The sequence below is a fragment of the Panthera pardus genome, unplaced genomic scaffold (genome assembly GCF_024362965.1).
Source record: "Panthera pardus isolate Hobbes unplaced genomic scaffold, ASM2436296v1 HiC_scaffold_13, whole genome shotgun sequence".
Taxonomy (NCBI): Eukaryota; Metazoa; Chordata; class Mammalia; order Carnivora; family Felidae; genus Panthera; species Panthera pardus.
The window spans coordinates 24030595-24050831 of NW_026526688.1; the positions used below are offsets into that span (position 1 = coordinate 24030595).

General features: G+C 36.2%; 1 protein-coding gene across 4 annotated transcripts in view; it reads left to right on the forward strand.

The window, feature by feature from the left end:
• SGCZ (sarcoglycan zeta) overlaps positions 1 to 20237 on the forward strand; it is a 1075859-nt gene that overhangs the window by 339574 nt on the left and 716048 nt on the right. Inside the window, exon 1 of one of the 4 annotated variants that reach the window (XM_053900918.1) lies at positions 6155 to 6250. The exons of the other annotated variants lie outside the window; for them this stretch is intronic. The gene's annotated coding sequence lies outside the window, so the exon portion shown is untranslated. Of the gene's footprint in view, positions 1 to 6154; positions 6251 to 20237 lie in introns of those variants that run through there. 4 annotated transcript variants of the gene reach the window in all.

The window sequence follows — 20237 nt, forward strand, 5'->3', positions numbered from 1 at the left end:
AAATATCTGCTAAAAAAAGAAAAAAAAAACACTGGTATTCTGAAAGTGATCATGTTGACTTGGTAGGTCAATCTGGGGAGTATTGTCATCTTACCAATGTGAAGTCTTCTTTTGCGTTATCATGTTGTACATTTCTAGTTATTTGGTAACCTTTAATTTCTTTCAATTTTTGTAGTTTTCAGAGTATTGAAAGACTTGTACTTTCAGAAGTCTTATACTTCTTTCATAAACTTATAATGTATTTTATTCTTCCTATTATTATCAGTTAAGAATCTGTTTTTATATTTTACTTTCAGGTTGCTCATTGATGGTGTATAGGGAGTTTTTGATTTCTTCAAAGAACTAACTTCTGGTCTTACTGATTTTATCTGTTACTCTGCTCATTATTTCATTTATTTCTAATCTTAGTTATTTCCTTCCTTCTGTTTGCGTGGGTTAAGTTGGCATTATTTTCCTAGTTTCTCAAAATGGAAGATTAGGTCCCCACGTTTAAGATGTTGGTTGGAGCTTTCTCTTTCTCTTTCTTTTTTTTTTTTAATTTTTTATGTTTTATTTATTTTTGAGAGAGAGAGAGACAGAGTGAGAGTGGGGGAGGGGCAGAGAAAGAGAAGACGACACAGAATCTGAAGCAGACTCCAGGCTCTGAGATGTCAGCACAGAGCCCAATGTGGGGCTTGAACTCGTGAACTGTGAGATCATGACTTGAGCCGAAGTCGGATGCTTCACTTACTGAGTCACCCAGACGCCCCTCTTTTTTTTAATGCAGGCATTTACAGTTATAAATTTCCCTCCATGCACAATTTTACCTGAACCCTGTAAGTTTTAGAATGTTGTGTTGTTGCCTTCATTTATCTCAAAGCATTTTTTTTTCCCCTCTGTGATTTCTTCTTGGACTTAATGGTTATTGAGGAGTGTGCTGTTTTACTTCTGCATATTTGTGCATTCCACAGAGATCCAAGGGTTTGGACAAAGTATCAAGTGTGCCCTGGGGATGGGGCTTTTACCAGAGTTTCTAAGGTGGTTAGATGTCTCCACTGTCTGTAAATGCTGCCAGCTTTTGACTACCACACCACTGAGCTGAGAGGAGGAGATGAGAATAATCCCAAGTTAAAACAACAGAGATCTGCTGTCTTACTCAGGTTCAGTAGTTTCTTTTGAATAGATGATTTGGTTTATTTGTTCTGTGGCTTTTGTTAATTACTGGAGTTTGGAAATGGTTCATAGTAGTTGTTTTGCCCATATTTTTATTGTTTCAGAGAGGGAGATCATCAGGTTCCTCACTGCCATGTTGGAAGTCAGTTCCTCAGAATAACTCTTTTCATCTTCATGAAGAGTTTTGAGTCACAGTGGTGTTTCTTCCCATTTCAACCAAGTGAACCATGTTCCAGGGATGAAACAGTCTATTCAAGATCATGTGGCTTGATTATAACATAGAATTTAACCCAAGTCTTTTTCTCCTTTTTCCTAGTACTATATTCTTTCTACCATATCACAGTTGATTCACTTTATTACCAGTTACTTAAATCTTAGATGCCATCACCTGAAAGGGATCTCAGAGGAGACCAGCTTCTTTTATAGGGGAAGAAACTGCACTCAAAAGTGGTTAAGTGTCTTGCTCAAGATTTCATTGCTAGCCACCCTAACACACTGGCTTTGTACTTTATGCCCCAATTGAATGGTTGGTTAATTAAGGTGCTTTTTAGGAGTCTAAGGGTCAATTATTACCTTCAAATCAATTCTTTATTCTGATTTGAGCCTCAGAACAGCCCCACACATTTCATTTATCTAAAATGGTGATGCTCTATTTAGCCACATGGTATATTATTAGCTTTCTCTTGCTCTGTAACAAATTATCACGAATTGAGTAGCATAAAGCATTACCCTTTTATTAACTCATAATTCTGTAGTGGATTAGGGGCATGGCATTATTAGGTTGTTTCTTCAACTCCACACGGCCAAAATCAAAGTGATGGAAGGGTGCATTCTCATCTGCAGCATGGGGTACTCTTCCAAGTTCATTCAGGTTGTTGGTTGATTTTAGTTCCTTGCCATTGTAGCAATCAAGACCCTGTTCTCTTATTGGCTTTCAGATGTGGGCTGCTTTCTGCTCCTTGAAGCTGCTCTCAGTTCTTACCCCAAAGCCATCAGTGAAGGCTCTCCCTGTCACTGAATCCCTCCTATACGTTTAGTCTCTGTGGGAAGAGCTGAATCCTTTCTAAGGATAGATTCACCTGATTAGCTCAGGCTTACCCAGGGTAATAGCCTTTCTAAAATCAATTCAGTTGGAGTCTCAGTTACATCTGCAGATCTCTTCATAGCAGCATGTGAATTACTGTTTGACTGAATAACTGGGAGAAAAAAATGCATGCACCCAAGGAGTGGAAATCTTGGCAACTGTCTTGGATTTTTAACATAGTAGATATACCTTCTTTTCTTTTAGAACAGTCTGGTTCTGCTTTCAAAGAATAATACTTAGGCCCATATGCGTTCACCTGATGCACACCTTGGAATTTTTGTTTCCTGTTAAATTTTTTTTTATTTTAATTCCAGTTAGTTAACATATAGTGTAATACTAGTCTCAGGTGTATAATATAGTGATGAAACACTTCCAAAGAACACCCAGTGCTCATCCCTACAAGTGCCCTCCTTAACTCCTTGATCCCCATCACCTATTTCACCCATCCCCCCACCCACTGCTCCTCTGGTAACCATCAGTATGTTCCCTATAGTTAAGAGTCTGTTTCTCGGTTTGCTTATCACTTTTTTCCCCCTTTGCTCATTTGTTTCATCAGTTCTGGGTATAACTGAAGTCATATTTGCCTTTCTCTGACTTATTTTGCTTAGCGTAATACTCACTAGCTCCATTCACATGATTGCAAATAGCAAGATTTCATTATTTTTTATGACTAATATTCCATGATTGCGTGTGTGTATAATTTTATATATTATATTTTATATATTATATATTTTATATTATATATTAATATATATAATATATAGTAACTTCTTAATCCATTAATTAGTCAATGGAAATTTGGGCTGTTTCCATAATTTGGCTATTGTAGAGCTGCTGTAAACATCAGGGTGCATGTGTCCCTTTGAGTTACTATTATTGGATTCTTTGGGTGAATACTTAGTATACCTAGTAGTGAATTACTGGATCTGAGGATGGTTCTATTTTTAACTTTGTGAGGAGCCTCCATACAATTTGCCAGCGTGGCTGCACCAGTTTGCATTCCCACCAGCAGTGTAAGAAGATTGCCCTTTCTCCACATCCTCACCAACATCTGTTGTTTCTTGTGTTGATTTTAGCCATTCTGATAGCACATTCCTTGAAACTTACTATGCTTAGATATCATTGAGTTTAAGAAAGGAAGCTTAAAGTTCAATCTGGGTTTGATATTAGTAGACCAGAGAATCTGTGTATCAATAAGGACACATAGGTAAAGTATAAAATAAAGCATATATATTATTTTTATTATATACCATAAATATTTTAATATATATTTTCCCCACTTTAAATACAGTCAAATTTAAGCCATTGCTTTATAGTGGTTTGTTAAATACTAGTTGATGAATAAACAAAAAAAATCATCCCCACCACACAAATTTATGTTTTCTAATGAATTTCCCTCATGAAACTATAGTTGAAAATAATACACAAAGATGTGCAAAAAAATAATATACTATTCCAGGTAACCGTTATGACCTGAGTCACATTTAACACAAAAGCCCTGGACAGTTGACTTTCTAGCAGTCCAAGGTAAATTATTATGTTTAATTAAACAATACAGTATGACAGGTTGACTATAATGAGACCATTTTCTCTTCAAAGATATTGAAATGCATGAATTATTTCCAGGGAGAACTAAAAAATCACATTACAGAGGACATTTTTCTTTGTCACTGGAAGATAATGAAGTTTGAAGTTCTCAAATCGCTGAACAGTAGGTTTGGTTGACGAGTATGTTTCTGACACTTCACTTTAATCTTTTTCTTCAGAAGTTCCAAAAGCCAATGACTATTTTCTTTTCATTTCAGCATTTGTTATACTTATTTTTGCCGTGTAATGTTGCAAAGTTTATGAGGATAGCACAACTAAGGATGGATATCTGCATCTCATACCTTTGTTTCCACTAGTTATAAATTTCTCCCGCTTTCAATAAGGAAACCAAAAGAATGGTAGTAGCCAAATAATATTACAGAAAGCCCCCTTCTGAAATTTAATTTTGCTTTTATAAAGGTTGTTTTTCATAATTACATATACATCTAGCCAAGGGATTTTAAATGTGAAATGGTGTTCTTCAATCAGTATCTGAATACTGGTTGACCAAGATTAGCTGGGGGAACAGGAACTCTTCATGAAATGCCATTGAAAGTTAACTTCTCATCTTTATTCTCTTAGAGACTGAATTTAAACTTAAGTTGACTGCAGAAAGTCTGTTCTATTGTTGAGATAGGTTCATGAACTCAACTAAGTGTTCTACCTCTGAAAATGCATAATCCTGTAATGACTCCTCTTATCTTAAGTAATGACCATCTGTATATGAATTCCTGAGGAATTTGCACCTTTCTGGGAAAGTGATGGTCACTTCCAGAGTAGTTTATGACCAGTCCTGAAGTCTCTAGGACTCTGGAGTCTTGAAAGTTGTCCAGAAGCAATTTAAAACTCAATAACATTGAGGACATGTATTTATAGACTATAAAATACATACGGTATCACTCTTTTGAGATAATTGGATAAACCAACACATGCATTGAATATACTCAGCTATGCTTATTTCTCTTTTAGAGGGCTTAAAGAACAGTTTTAGTCTCACAGGATTCTGTCAGATCTTCTTTGTCAACCTCCCAGCCAAAGGTAGTCGTCTTCTACTTTCCAGGCATTCTGTTTGAGACTATCTACCAGTAGGACACATCATACCTTATATTAAGCCCACTCTATTACTAGTCAACTGCTGTTATTAAAATAGTTTCTATTAAATTTAACCAATATGTGACTCCTAGTTTAGGGCATGATCTATTAGGCTATCTGGAATCACATGTAGTTAATTAAATCTGTCAAATATTTGCAAAATGATAACATATTAAATATTCGTCCTCTTTTATTTCTAACTATCAAAGCAGTGAATCTTATTCAAGTTTCTTTTATTATTTGTAGGACACCCAAATAAAAATGAGCAGTATTTATTGAGAATCTACTCTGGTAAAATCGGTGTAATGGAAAGTGGAGTAATTAAAAGGATGGATAAAATAGTATGGCCATATTCAAGGAACTTAAAATACATTCAGTAATGTATCTTATCCCTACTCTGTTATTTAAAATAATATATTTTTAAGCGGGACAAGAAAGTTTAGGTGATGACTCAAGCCCAGTAGGGTCTCTGGTACCCTTAGGTTACACTGAAATCTAATGCATATATACAGATATTGTGTGGTTTAAAGAGCTGCTTACTACACTGGGATTAATATTTAAAAAAAAAAAAAAACTGCCTACAAATTTCTAAGCTACTTTCTGTTCGTAAAGAATCAGGCATCTTCTTTCCCCAAGGCCAACTTTTCAGCTTTCATAGAAGATGCTATTACCATTGTGAGTTTTGAATTAAATAGTGTATTTCTTCTGAAGAGTTTAACCACTCTAGATAGTAATTCTAGCCACCTTTGTAATAAAAGTACCACATATGTAGGCAGAATCATGTAACAGTTATGATTACTTGGGAGAACACCAGAAGAAGAACATCATAATGCTTACATTTCAAGTAGCAAAATTGAGGAATTTTGATGTTTATTATAAGAAGATACATTCATGTAGGAGATTATATTCATTGTGGTTTCGTCAACTTCACATTTTAAAGTTTTGTGCGAATTGTCTTTTTTATAAATGTGTCCTTTGCCAAGGCTTGAATTAGTACGTGTAAAACAATATTCAGATTGAAATTCAGTGTACTCTCTCTCCAGAAAAATCAGTACCTCAATTTAGTCACTAAATTAATTAATTCATGCAGTGCTGAGCAGTATACTAATGATACAAAAATGAGAGAGAGAGAGAAAGTTCACTGTTCGTAAGAGACTCAGGGAGGTAAAATAACCACACGAAAAACATTTCAGTTAGCGCTGTAAGATACATGAAAGCTGTACCAGTGTCTCCACTCTTGTCAGGGAACACATCTCAGAGAAAGAAACAGAAGGTGTAGGATGACCGTGGATTTGCCAGGGAGGATGGACACCAAGTCATGTGTGCGCAGCAAGCGTGAGTATCTTTTTTAACCATTCTTCACACACAGTAGATTTCAGTAGAAATGTTCAGTGAATACATGGTTTCCAGGCAATGAAAATGGCAAATGGCAAGGCATGGACGTGTGAAACAGTTTGACAGAATCTTGAAACTGAAATTAGCCAAGTATATAGAGATAATGCTGAGGAGGTAGGCAGGGACTTCAATATGGAGAGTTTTACATGTTCTATAGGATTTTTCTTTTAAAGGTTTTCACCATATGTTACCTCCTCAGGCAATTCAACTTTATTTTTTAACATGTAATTCATACACAAATTTTAGAAGCCTATCTTTCTGCTCTTCTAAGAACGAAATAGAGGAAGGCAGGAGTGGGGGAGGGAGGGAGGGAAGCAAAATATAAAATAGTGTTTGTGATAGAGATTGGCCCAGAAATTGCATACCAGGGTTGAAACCAAGAAATAGTTTGTGGAAATTTTCATTTTTACAGAATTTCAAATACTGTCCCCTAACCATGTCCCCCCCCCCCCCCCCAGTACACATACATATGTATCCTAGGTAAACAAACAAAAGAACAACAACAAAAAACTGTACTTACCACGAAACTCCATCTTTGGGGTGGTATCCTAATGCTGCTTCGGTTTCATCTTGCCCCAGGAAAATTGCCACCCCCAAAATCAGTTCTATGTGGAAAATCTGGAGCTGCCCTATTGAAATATAGGGCCAGTAAACTAGTACAAATGTGTGTGTGTGTGTGTGTGTGTGTGTGTGTGTGTGTGTGTGTGTGTTTTCTTTCTTATGTACATAGTACCAAAATAATAGACATGCTAGTTTTCAAAATCTTAGGAATGTTGGTGACAAAATACTCAAAAGTAAAACTTTAAATCTTAATTCATAGTAAAAATTCAGTTCATCTGCCCCTGGTTGGAGAATCATTTAAAAAAAGCAACAACAAATTTCACAGTAGAGTTTTTTCAAAAAAAATTATCACTACTTAGATTGAGAAAGAAGTGTCAAAATTTTGCTCCCAAATTAAAGATCTATAAATAACACAATAGACCCTTTATTTTAATCATAGACAACTTTTTATTGCCTTTTGCCTGAAATAAAATAAATGTAATAATACAGTGTTACTTGTGGAGATTCTTTGATGTACTCTATGTTTTAAAGCTTAAATAGGAAAGCAAATAAAGCCTTATTATACTCTTTTGTAGAAGATCAAAATTAAGAGCTTAAATCACTTACTCCCCAATTTTCTTGAGAATCTTAAAGATTCCTTTACAGTTACTTGCTTACATAGACAATGATAAGGGGTCCCTCAAATGCCATTTGATGATACTGTAGGCACCTAACTCCATAAGTACTTTATAAATTAAGGGTTGATTATTTGCTTTGTGAAAGAATTCTTCCCTTCACAAGAAATTCTCCAGAGGATTTCTTTAATTAGCTAGCTCCCTAAGTGCGTGTAAAATAGGGAGAGAGAGTAAGGTTTTAAATCCCAGAGCTCCTTGTAGATTATCCTGTTTCTGTCTTTAACTCTTTTGGATTAAGCATTGTCTTTATGCAGATCTCTTGGCCTGATCCATTACCGAATTCAAGTGCATAAAGACCCCCAGAACGTCATGCTAGGCTCTGGGTTGCATCGTGGAGTGCACAAGGAGGAGTGAGGCCTGTATGTGCAGTCAGAGAACAAACAGGGACACCACTACCACCATCCCCCTTTCAGGAGGCCTCGGCCAGCTCTTTGGCAACAGAATAATGCAGAGATTGAGGAATTCATAGGTGTTTATTGTGCACCATTTCTGTTGGCAGAGGAAGAGGCAGTTAACTCAGAGGAGAAATCTTTAGTTTTAATGGTAGACATCATAAAGAGATGGGGTATGCAGTTTTCTAAAAAGAAATGCATGGGGGAAAATGTCAGGATCATTATGAATTGTGGGGTGTTCTCTGACAGAACAGAGTTTAACTGGACTAAGGGGCAGAAGAGCCTTACGAGTGACACTATGTGATTAGATGAGGAAGGTAAAGGAATGATGATGTGGCTTGGGGTCCAATGAGAAAGGACCTTGAATGTACTGCTAAGGAGACTGCATTTTGCTTTATAGGGAGTGAAAACCATTAAACTTTTTCAATAACTGAATATTGTGACTATATTGTTTTTCTGACCAAAACTTGCAACAGAGTGTAGGAGGGATTTGAGGACAGAGAGAAGCAAAGCCAGGGAGACCAGACAGAAAGTTTCATAAAAGTCCATCTGAAAGACCATAAAGACTTGAACTGTGCTAGCAGCTTTGGAAAGGGAAGAGAAGGAACAGACTGAAATGTTGTATGGGGAGGACAATTCCAGAATTTGCAGAACAACTAGATAGAGATTGTGAATGAGAGGGAAGAGACGCTTGTGTCTTCTAGTCCTCACCACAGGGTGACTGGCAATACCATAAGCCAGAAAACAGACTAGAGCAGGAGGAGAATTTAATTTTTTCTGTGTTTAGCAAAAAGTTTTGTGTTTCTGGCCATTTGTTGATCTATTCCTTCTATTTTACATTGTGATAATTCTAAGGAAAATGGTAGAGATATTTTGTTAAAAATTGTGAATTTTAAAAAATTTAAGTATGAATTCAAGTATAAATACACTATTTCGCGTAATTATAGTGTTTTTGCAGTAGTCATTTTGTATTGAGACCAAACAGAAAAGTATGTTTGAGAAATGTTTTTAAAGCTGTACCCTATACCATTTCTACAAAAATGCAATACAGATGCATTTTTATGCACTTTTTGTTTCACAAAATGAATTTTGTTTTTGACGTACTAAAAAAATCTAAAACAAATCATGATCTACAAGTAATTTCACTTACTCCTCTCTGGTCTTGACTACGTACTCAAGGTTTCTCTTCCCCCTGGGAGATAAATACTGTATTACAAAAGTCAGTCATCTGGTTCTATTAATTTAATTGAATTTTGGAGTTGGAAAAGTCTTCCTGATCATTGTAAAATTTCTCTTTTTTGCCTGTCACCTGCTCTCATCACTTCACTGACTTTAACAAAGAAAATGCAAACCTAAGTCTTAATACATGTTAATGTTATCAGCAGAAGTCATCTAGACCCTAGACCCTAGATTCTAGTGGAACAGGCCATTGATCTGTTATTTTTAGATGAAAGATTGTATGCTATATACTAAAAGGTATGTGAGTAAACTTATAATTACATCTGACTAAACTTATGAAAGATTTTCAAAGACATAAACATCTACATCTTAAAAAGTTGATGCTCACATTTAGTCATTCTATCTTATAGTTTAAAGTTTTTGAAGAAGTGACAAAATGTGAGGCTGAATGGCATATTTTTTTATGAAAATGGGCATAGGGCAAAATAGGAAAAAATACAGTAAAGATAAATGCTAGGAAGTAATAATGGACATTCAGGTATTACTACATTAGAATGTATGGTGGACATTGTTGAAGATTCAGTGTTTTTGTCCTTACTTTCTAGATGTTCTTTTAGTTGAAGAATATATTGAAATGATAATTTAGTACCTTTGTGCCATAGGGAAATATATTGATGTGGGAATTGGTGAGGTCAAAGAGAAGGTCGAGTTCTCCCTCAAACCTGTCAAAGCCTTTCTATAAATAGTTTGCAATTTCTTGAATATATTTGGAAGTATTTTATACTGAACAAACTGTCACCCTTTTCTTTCACCCTATAAAGCGGTAAATGTTCACACAGAAAAAAAAGAAATCCTGTCCCCCTCCCAGTATAAGGCACTATTTGCCCCTGAGTACATTGTTGTATTTCCAGTATTTATAACTAAGTCTTCACAGCATATGGTTAATTTAATCTATCTAGCCACATTAGAAAGGTGGGCAGCGTCTCTATTCTTGAATAGTTCATCATTTTATCAGGAGAAGCCCTTTATAATCCTAGAAAATAATAACATATGGGCTTAGACTTCACTTAATAGAGAAAAACCTCTTCTTAAAGAGTATTGATTGCCCTGGTCTGATATATTTGCTTTTTTTCTCTCTCTCTCCTCTCTGTTTAAATGACATGGAATTGACACATAACATTGTGTGTAAGTTTAAAGTGTGCAAGGTGTTCATTTGATGCATTTGTATATTGCGTTATATATTGCAATATGATTACCACCATTCTGTCAGCTAACACCTCTAGAATACCACATAATTATTTGTTTCTGTGGTGAGAACACTTAAAATCTAGTCTCTTAGCAACTTTGAAGTGTTTAATACTGTATTGGTGACTAAAGCAGTAAAAATGTTAACGAAAGGAATAATCAGTATTAATTTTATTTCATTCTGTATAACTCAATCACTTGTTTGGAATTAAGCAAATAGAAACCTTACTATTTAGATTACAGAGGCTTACATAAATGTTTACCCATGAGAATCATAGTGCCCTTGCAGGGCAACAAGTTGATCTATAGGAGCAGCTGCATAGAGGAACGAAATGGGTAAAGACTGGAGTAAGGCCAGGCTGGAAGATCTGATTCTGCCCGTTCCTAGCTGTGTAACATTGGGCCAGTCAGTGTTTCTGATCTTTTAAATTTGTGAGTAAGGAACCCTGGGATGAATTCATCCTGTAACTTTTCAGTAATGTCAGTGATCAGTGTAATTTTCAAAAATCAGTTACTTTTATTTCCCTTTAACTTCCCTTTGACTTGGGGAGACACAAGTTGAAAGTCAACTTTGATGCATATCTGCTCTATAGCAGACAGAGTGAGCTGCTTCTGAAAGCAGAAGCTGTACTTACTTTGAAGGTGAAAGTATTATTTCCTTAGGGTGGCTTCATGGGTTGATGGACTGTTGTCCTCAGTGGCTCCACTCCGGAGGAGAGAATAATACTTAGAGAGTAAAGCAAGTTTCTCTGTGTTCATACATTTCCTGCAGTCATCAGTATACAAAGGGAAAAAAAGGTGACTTTGTTCTTGAGTATAATCATTACACTATTTCACCTAATTACACTGTTTGTGCAATAGTCATTTTGTATTGAGACCAAACAAAAGTATGTTTGAGAAGTGTTTTTAAAGTTGTACTCATACCACTTATTTAAAAAGGCAATATGATTGCTTTTTTTGTGTGTGTGGTTTTTGTTTCACAGAATGAATGGACTCTGAGATTTGGCCTTATTTCTTGACATACTTTTAAATTTATTTCATCTTGCCAACATCCTCAAACAATCGGTGCATTAAGACTATGCATATTCAGGGGCACCCGGGTGACTCAATTGGTCGAGTGTCTGACTCTTGATTTGAGTTTAGGTCATGATGTCACAGTGGTGAGCCTGAGCCCTGCATCAGGCTCTGCACAGAGTGTGGAGGAAATGGTGGGGAGATGTCCTCAGAGGAGGTGAGCACCAAGGAAGTCACATATTCTCAGCTTTGGTTTCCAATGTGAATAAAGGGAAAGCATTTAAATGGTCTTGGTGGTCTCAAACTATGAATGTCTCTTCAAATATCTTAACAGAGAATACACTGGATATGATAGAATATTTTGCTACATGAGAAATGTGTCTTTATTGTTGTTTTACTCTAGTAAAGACTAAATTTCTATTTCCAAAATTAGAAACAAAGAAGTCTCTTGTTTTTTCTCTAAATGTGTCTTTACAGGAAGAACACAGATTTTCTGAATATGAATAAACAAAAGTAAACATTTTAATTTTTATGTAATACATCTTTTATCCTATTTGGAGAGGAAGGGCATGCTCTCAGAGGACAAAGGATTATAGCCTTCACCAAAAAGAAATGATATTTTGACAGCTGACTTTTCCCCAAGGAATATCATAACTGGTCTGAGAGAGTTAACACTACTAAGTGTAAAGAACATAATTTGTGGGGCCCAGTGCAAAGTGCAAATGAAAGGGGCTTTGTTCAAAAGGCAAGGAAAATGTGAAAGGTTCCAAAATACACATGGTTTTCTTCCATGGGCTTTCAACTTATCAAGGTGATTTTATTTGTTAAAGTCATTATATATAAAGAAAAAATAAATTATTAGAATGATTTTTACTGTTTATGTTATGCAGTGCCTGTTTTAAATATAAAAATAAGAACATTTGCCAACTATGCACATCACTAAAATGTATAATTTGCATTTTGTAGCTTATATGGGCATGTGTATTTCATTCTTACCAGAAAAATGAAAATGCCACATAAAACAATGTCTACTGTTTTTATTTCACATAGTGAATATAGCTTATATATCTACAGACTACCAACACTGTTTTACCTTCAACTTATTGATGAGTAAGGAAAAACCCAAAGAAAAAGGGACTGTGGTTTTTCCTCTTCCCACATCCTTCTTTAAAAAAAACAAAAACAAAAACAAAAACAAGACTTTTTTTTAATGTTTATTTTTGAGAGAGAGAGTGAAAGTGAGGGAGGGACAGAGAGAGAGAGAGAGACAGACAGACAGACAGACAGACAGAAATAGAATCTGAAACAGGCTCCAGTCTGTGAGCTGTCAGCACAGAGCCTGATGTGGGGTTTGAACTCTAAACAGCAAGATCATGACCTGAGCCAAAGTCGGATGCTTAACTGACTGAGCCACCCAGGCGCCCCCTTCCCACATTGTCCTTTGTCATCACTTTCAACATTAGTGGATGGCTAATATAAGGGGAAAGTGTAAGAGTGGACATGATAGGGTTTCTTGGCCATTCAAGTTTCTTACAAACGAGTTTTCTTCATTGGAATTAAGTTTTAGTTGTAATGGAAAGGTAGTCCATCGTAGATGTAATATCTATATTTTGGATTCACTTTGAGTGTTTCTGAACTCCCAGGCATCATGGGCCTGCTGGAATTCTGTGCTCAAGGGGCATTGGATACACTGTTTTTGAATGGGAAGTCAAGAGCTGGCAGACATGCGTAGTGTGAGTAGCTCATCTGCATAAGTGCATGTCTATTATACCATTGGATTTCACTTAAAAAAATTCAGGCTCAGAAGAATTTTAGTGTGGAAACAGCTGAGCATTAAACCAAGGGCTGTACCCTTGCAAGCATGAGGCCCTGTACGATTACATTGCTCATATGCCCATGAAGCTATCCCTGGTACAGAAAGAGTGATGACTCCTAATGTTTGTCCTCTTCCCTCAGGCTTCCCCTGGGATAGGGCCACAGGTCTGAGACAATTGCAGGACTAACTGGGTAAACATGCCCTTAACAAATGCAGCCAGACACTGAGGGGATGTGCTGCCCATGTGAATCTTTAATCACACCCTTGCATTTCACATTAGCATTTGAGCCTAGATTCAAACTGCTGCTTAATAATCAGTTTAAAAATTGTCCTACTTTTAACGTAAAGCCTATAGAGCTAATCAACTTAGGGATAGTGTGGTTTTCAAAAGGATTTGATGTTGCCATATAGAATCTTCTTGGAAGGATCCAGGCTGCAAAATCAGATATTCTCAGGAGTGCTGAGAAAACACATGCTCCTACATTGTGCCCTCCTTTCCGCAGTCTTCCCTTGGATCTCCTTGCTGCTTCCCATCTGCCTGCTGACCTCCAGCTTTCCAGACCTGTGGCCTGCTTCCCTGTTACAGTGTGAGTGGCTTAGACTAACTTTCAGCTAACTAACTGTATCAAGAAGTTGTTAAGGGCTTAAAATATCTGACAAGGTTCTTCCTTAGGAATATACATTCTAGCAGAAATTGCCATTATAAATGTAAAATTGCTTCTTTTTTTTTTTAAGTTTTTGTCTCAATTCCAGTTAGTTAACATACAGTGTAATATCAGTCCTAGGTGTGCAATATAGTGATTCAACATTTCCATACATAAAATTACTTCTAATGGTAGAATTTCACAATTCTGAGAGAGACTTCTAGGAAGGTCCTTTCAGTAAGAAAAGTATTGTTGGGGTTCCTTTAAATTTCATGAAATGAGAAGAAAAGTGGCAATTTGCATTTCCCATCTTGGTGGCACCAGGCTCAGCAGGTATCATTTGGTATCTTTGCATTCTCTTTGCTGTAATAGATCAACCGTGTATAACCTCTGATATGTATGTCACTTATTACTCCACAGTACTGAAGTTATCATACTTCCTATTGTATACTTTATGCTTTTATACTCAACAGTGTTAGCTAAAATGTACAAGTTAGGTCAACCTTGTCATTCACCCCTTTTTCTTATTACTCAAGAGCAAATACATAGAGAATGGTCACAAAGTGAAGCTTCACTCTGAAAAGATAAATAGTAGAAGGAGATGGGACAAAACTTTTTTTTTTTATTATTTTTTATTTTTTTTATTTTAGAGTGTGTGAGTTGGGGAGAGGGTGGGGGTGGGGAGAGAGAATGAATGCATGAATGAATGAATGAATGAATCTGAAGCAGGCTCCATGTTCAACATGGAGCCTGACATGGGTTTCGATCTCATGAACCATGAGATCATGACCTGAGTTGAAATCAAGAGTCTGATGTTTAGCCGACTGAGCCACCCAGGTGTCCCAGAATAAAAACTTTTAGAATGATAACGTGGATACCCTTAACACAGTATTAAGTCTCAAAATATAATTTGTATATGAAATTTGAAACTCCCATCAAGGTGATTCAAAACTTGTAGAAGGGAGTTCAAGAAACATTGATTTTGCATCTCAGTACATCTTCTTTTTCTTTCTTTCTTTTTTTCTTTCTTTCTTTCTTTCTTTCTTTCTTTCTTTCTTTCTTTCTTTCCTTTTCTTTCTTTTCTTTCCTTCTTTTCTTTTCCTTCCTTCCTTCCTTCCTTCCTTCCTTCCTTCCTTCCTTGAAACATTTTAAATGAAGCCAAGGTCAAAGGTCTGTGGACTAAAACTTGCAGTTACCAGTTATTGACACTAGATGGTGGTGGTGCATCAGCAAGGTGAAATGTTGCTGGCATCAATTTGCCCTTGGTTTTTACAAATTTAAGGGCTCCTGGAAATACTGGCAGAATTTGATGAATACTTGATGATGAAGGGGATCCTCAGAATGTAAATGAGAAATAAATAAAAAGACTTTTGATAGAATTTTTTTTTTCTTTTAATCAGTGGGAGTAATTTCTCAACTTTTATGGATAAATCATGTTTAGGGTATCTTTGATTTCTAATTTCCATATCCTTAGAGCAAGACCATAAAACAGTGAGATTACAGACTCTTAGATTTTTCTCACTTCTTTCTTTTCCTCTTGTTTTTCCAGCACATTATTTGCCTTTAAAAAAAGGCATTCAAGAGATTCCCGTTATTTTCGAAGAAACAACAAATCAGTTATTCCTTAAACATTTAGTACATGTCTCCTATGTGTCAGGCATTGCTCGAGGGGCTGGGGATACAGTAGTAATTCAATGATAAAAATCTCTCCATTTGTGGAATTTAGATTGCGATTTCAATTCTTTTTCTTTTGCACTTGTATTTCACTGGTTTACACAATATGTCATTAATTTGTAGAATAATGACAATAGGTAGACCACATGCAACATATATGAGGCAGTTTACCCAGGGGACACTGCTGGGTATAGAATTGAACTATTGGGAGCAGAAGTGTTAAGAGGGTATTAGTCGTGAAAGTTCATCATGTGGAGCCTATGGGCATTGTTTTCATGGGTGGAAGGAGAGCTTCTGCCTATTCATCTTGTTAGTGGATCAGAGCTGGGAAATGTAGTCCGCAGACCCCAGTGTGTCCCTGAGACTCCTTCATGGGTCTTCAGGCTTAAAATTATTTTTATAATAGTAATAAGGTATTATTTGCCATTTTCACTTTGCTACCACATTCACTGATGATGCAAAAGTAAGGTAAACTGTTAGCTTGTTGACATGAATCAAGGGAACAGCACCGACATGTGCTAGCGGTCCTTATATTGTTTACTGCTACACACTCTGACAAAAATATCTTTGATTAAGTAGTTCCAATGGTTAATTTTTACTAAAAGGGCTTAATGCTCTGTGTGATGAAATGAAAAATCCACATACAGCCCTTGCGCTGCGTACCAGAGTAGAGCGGCCGTCATTAGGGAAAGAGCTTAGGGATTGTATGGCCCGTGAGCTGAGCTTTCTGGTTTTTTCATGGAATACCGTTTTACTTAAAAGAATATTGACAGAAAAGTTACTCAGACATGGCTATTAGGCCATTTTCTCAAAAGTGAATGAAGGAAGTCTGTCACTTCAAGGACAACTCATAGTATTTGTTATCAGAGATAAACTGTGAGCTTTCATATGAAAATTGTAATTTTTCAGAAACCTACATTAACTATCATGAGCTTCTTAGCTGCCTCATATTGATGCTTTAATACTGTGTAATGAAGTGTGTAAACATACAAAATTGGCATAAGTCAGACAACTAGTATTTTCCAGATGACGAAGGTATCATGTTACAAATTCAGGCATGGGTAAAAATTCACTGAAAATGCAAGGTAAACCGAGGGTTTTCATGGAACAGAGTAGGAAAGCTTATCAGTAGGTTTCAGATTCCATGTTGCAACTAACCTTTAGGAAACTACCACTTGTTGAGTTTTGTCATAATATCAAAGAAGTATATCCAAAATAGGCTTTTCGAAAAGTTCCAAATAGTCTTCCCTCATCCATTTGCATCCAACTTACCTCTGTGTGAGTCCAGATTGTTTTCAGATTTTAACAAAAACAACACATTTCAACAGATTGAAAACAGAAGTAGATACAATACTATAGCTGTCTTCTAGTAAGTAGTAATTTGCAAAAATGTAAAACAATGCCATTTGTCTTACTAATTGTTTTGTTTTGAAAAATATTTTTTTATGAAATGTTATTTGTGCTAACATTCATGAGTTATTGGGTTTAAGCAAATTACTCAGTTAATATTTAAATAATTTCTAATTTAGTCGATGGTCAGTATAAATGACATGCATAAGCAAGAACTTTTGGGGTCTTCAGTAATTTTAAGAATGTAGAGCGTTCCTCAGATCAAAAAGTTTGAGAACCACTGAGATATGCTACAAAAGTCAGTTAATAATTTTATCACATATGTAACAGGGATTATGATAAATACAAAATTTCTGTTGCAGGCTACAGTATTCTCAAACTATTTTCTGCATCTGAAAATATATAATTTGGGGGCTCACCCCTCCTGAGGCATTCAGGACTCTTAATCTTGAGTAGAGAAAATGAATCTACCATTAAAAAAGCTTTTTTTAATGTTTATTATTGAGAGAGACACAGAGACAGAGTGTGAGTGGGGGGGTGGGCGGAGAGCGAGGGAGACACAGAATCTGAAGCAGGTTCCAGGCTCTGAGCTGTCAGCGCAGAGCTGGACATGGGGCTTGAACTCATGAACCGTGACATCATGACCTGAGCCAAAGTTGGACGCTTAACCGACTAAGCCACCAAGGCGCCCTAAGGATCTACCATTTGTAAAACACACTTGAGGTAATTCTAGATTATGAAATAACAGATATTTAAATATTAATCTTGTAAAATAACTTATTAATTCAGAAACAATGCATATCTAACATTTTGAAAATCCAAATTAACTAAAATAATAATAATCACATATAAATCCCTTTTCCAGGATCTCATTATTTAGAAGTTAAGTATCTATTATTAACATCCGACTATAGTTTCAGCTTTGGATTTGTGTGTTTCTGTGTTTTTTAAAAATAAAACAATAAGGTGTACTTTGCTTTTGATCACTTAACAACATTTAATGAACATTTTTCTTGACATTAACAGTCTTCGTAAGCATGTGATTCCTAAATCGGGCTATTTCAGAATTACCTTTGTGGGGCCGGGGGAGGGCAGGAATTAAAAATACTGCATGGGCCTCCTGTCTAGAAATTCTGATTTCATGTTTTTTTGTTTTTTTCCCCCATGTTTATTTATTTTGAGAGTGAGAGCCTGGGAGGAGCAGAAAGAGAGGGAGAGAGAATCCCAAGCAGGTTCCTTGCCATCAGCACAGAGCCTGATGTACGACTCCATCTCATGAAACCGTGAGATCATGACCTGGACTGTAATCAAGAGTTGGAGGCTTAACCTACTGAGCCACCCAGGCGCCCTCTGATTTCATTTTTGAATTTTTTTCTATTGGAACAATCAACCAAAACTGTGGAGTCAAAGGCTCTAAAGCCTTTGTTTATTTTGGAGAGGTCTTTAATATTATCAAATTGCTCTACAGAATAGCTCTATTCTTTTACATTTTCATTAGTGGAGCATGAGAGTGCCAAGAATCTCATCAGTGTCAGTGGATATTTCTTCTTTTCAAAAACTTTACCAAGTTGATAGTAGAAAAATGTTGCCTATGTAAGTTTATAATTGTTTGAGTACTAGAAAGGGTTTAATGTGTTTTGTACTTGTTATCCATTTGAATTTTTTTTTTTTTTTTTGAATGGCCTCTTCACCTCAAACCTGAACTTTTAAAGGTTGATGTTAAACAGTATGAGTATTACCTTATCAAAATCTTCCCCTGGAGCTCCTGCCAGATAGAGGTTTCAAGGCAGTATGCATTACTGATGTGCCAGTATGGCAATTCTTCCCTTTGTTTTCATTGGCCCTGAACCTAGCAGCGTAACATCATTTCTTTGCTAAATTTTAGACACTGAAAGAGGCGTGTTAAGAATTGAGTTTATATCTTCACCCCAGGCACCATCCTTAGCCCTGCCTTCTACTTAAATATTTAGCAATATGTTTTATTTTGATTAACTCAAAGCACTAGTCATAGATTTAAACATTTCAAGGAAAAATATTGGAGAAATTACGTGCTTCAAATAGGAACTGAATTGTCAATAACTATATTATAGCATTGTTTGTTATTACTGGAAAATGTCTTGCAAAATTCAGGCAAACCCTTAGTGAAAGTTGGGTCTGTTCCTTTTGTGGCCTAATCTCAAATCACCAAAGTGTGAGTCATGAGAATTGAAAGCCTTAGAATTCTATCAAGTGAATTATATGCTGGCAAAGCCATCACGGGGCTGCCTTTGGAATTTGACATTACTATTATGTTACTGGGCATGTTCTGTCTTCAAGCTCATGAAAATCAAAAGGGGAATATTTCTGGGAAAATTTCCTAAAGCTCTTGCCTCTGTGGGCCTTTGCAATAATACAGCCACTATTTGACCATATGTTTCCTTTCAGTATTTTTGATAACTTTTCCGAGTTGGCTTCAGTTAGTTAGTGTTGATAAAACCCGCTTGGTAGCTGGTAGGGGTGCCTTGAAGTGAGAGCCAAGAATTGACCTTCCTGATGAAGGCTGATTTTAAGTTGAACCCTGTGACTCTAATCTGCCATCAGCCTAGACACTATTGAGAGTAAAATGAGAATAAAATGGGTATTGTTTTTACATGGGAATGTCCAGTCTAAACTAGGATGGGGCTAGGTATAATGAGAACACAAGGTATGGTCATTTGATACCCCAATTGGGCAAAGTAAGAGTGGAGACCCCTAGGAAGTTACATCAAAGCTGGATCCTGGAGGAAGAGGGGGTTAGCCAAATAAAGTTTACTTTATTTCCCCAGAAAGGCCCACAGTCGGATGGCTCAGATTTTTTTGAACTTGCTATGTCTCTGTGTGGAAGAATGGTGGTGGGCCTTTGATGGCTTGAGTAGGGGAGTGAGACTGAACAGGGCCACATTTGGAAGGGCTTATGTGTCCAGCCAAGGAATCAGATGTCAGCTGACTTACTCTCTTTCTACTTTCTTATTTAAAAAGAAAAAGTTATAAAGGCTAACCAAATTCTTGCTTATGTTCTTGAGATGATTCATAGGCCCAGTGCATCCTTCCCTTTTCACCTAGGTAACATACAACCCCGTATATATATGTTAAAGATATTTTACATTTGTCATAATAATGAAATTTAGAAAGTCCATTGAGAACCCATGAAACAGCTGTTTTCCTCTGATGAGGACAAAATTAAAGAGTGTTGAATTTAATATATTGATTTTAGAAGCATCTTAGTTTTAATTGCTAATATATTATTAGTATATATTGGTAAGATAAATGTATACATGCTTAATGGTTTTTTTTTTTTTCATTGCTTTAAATTCTTTATGGAACAATATGTGGTCTAACAAACTATAAGTAACTTTTTTG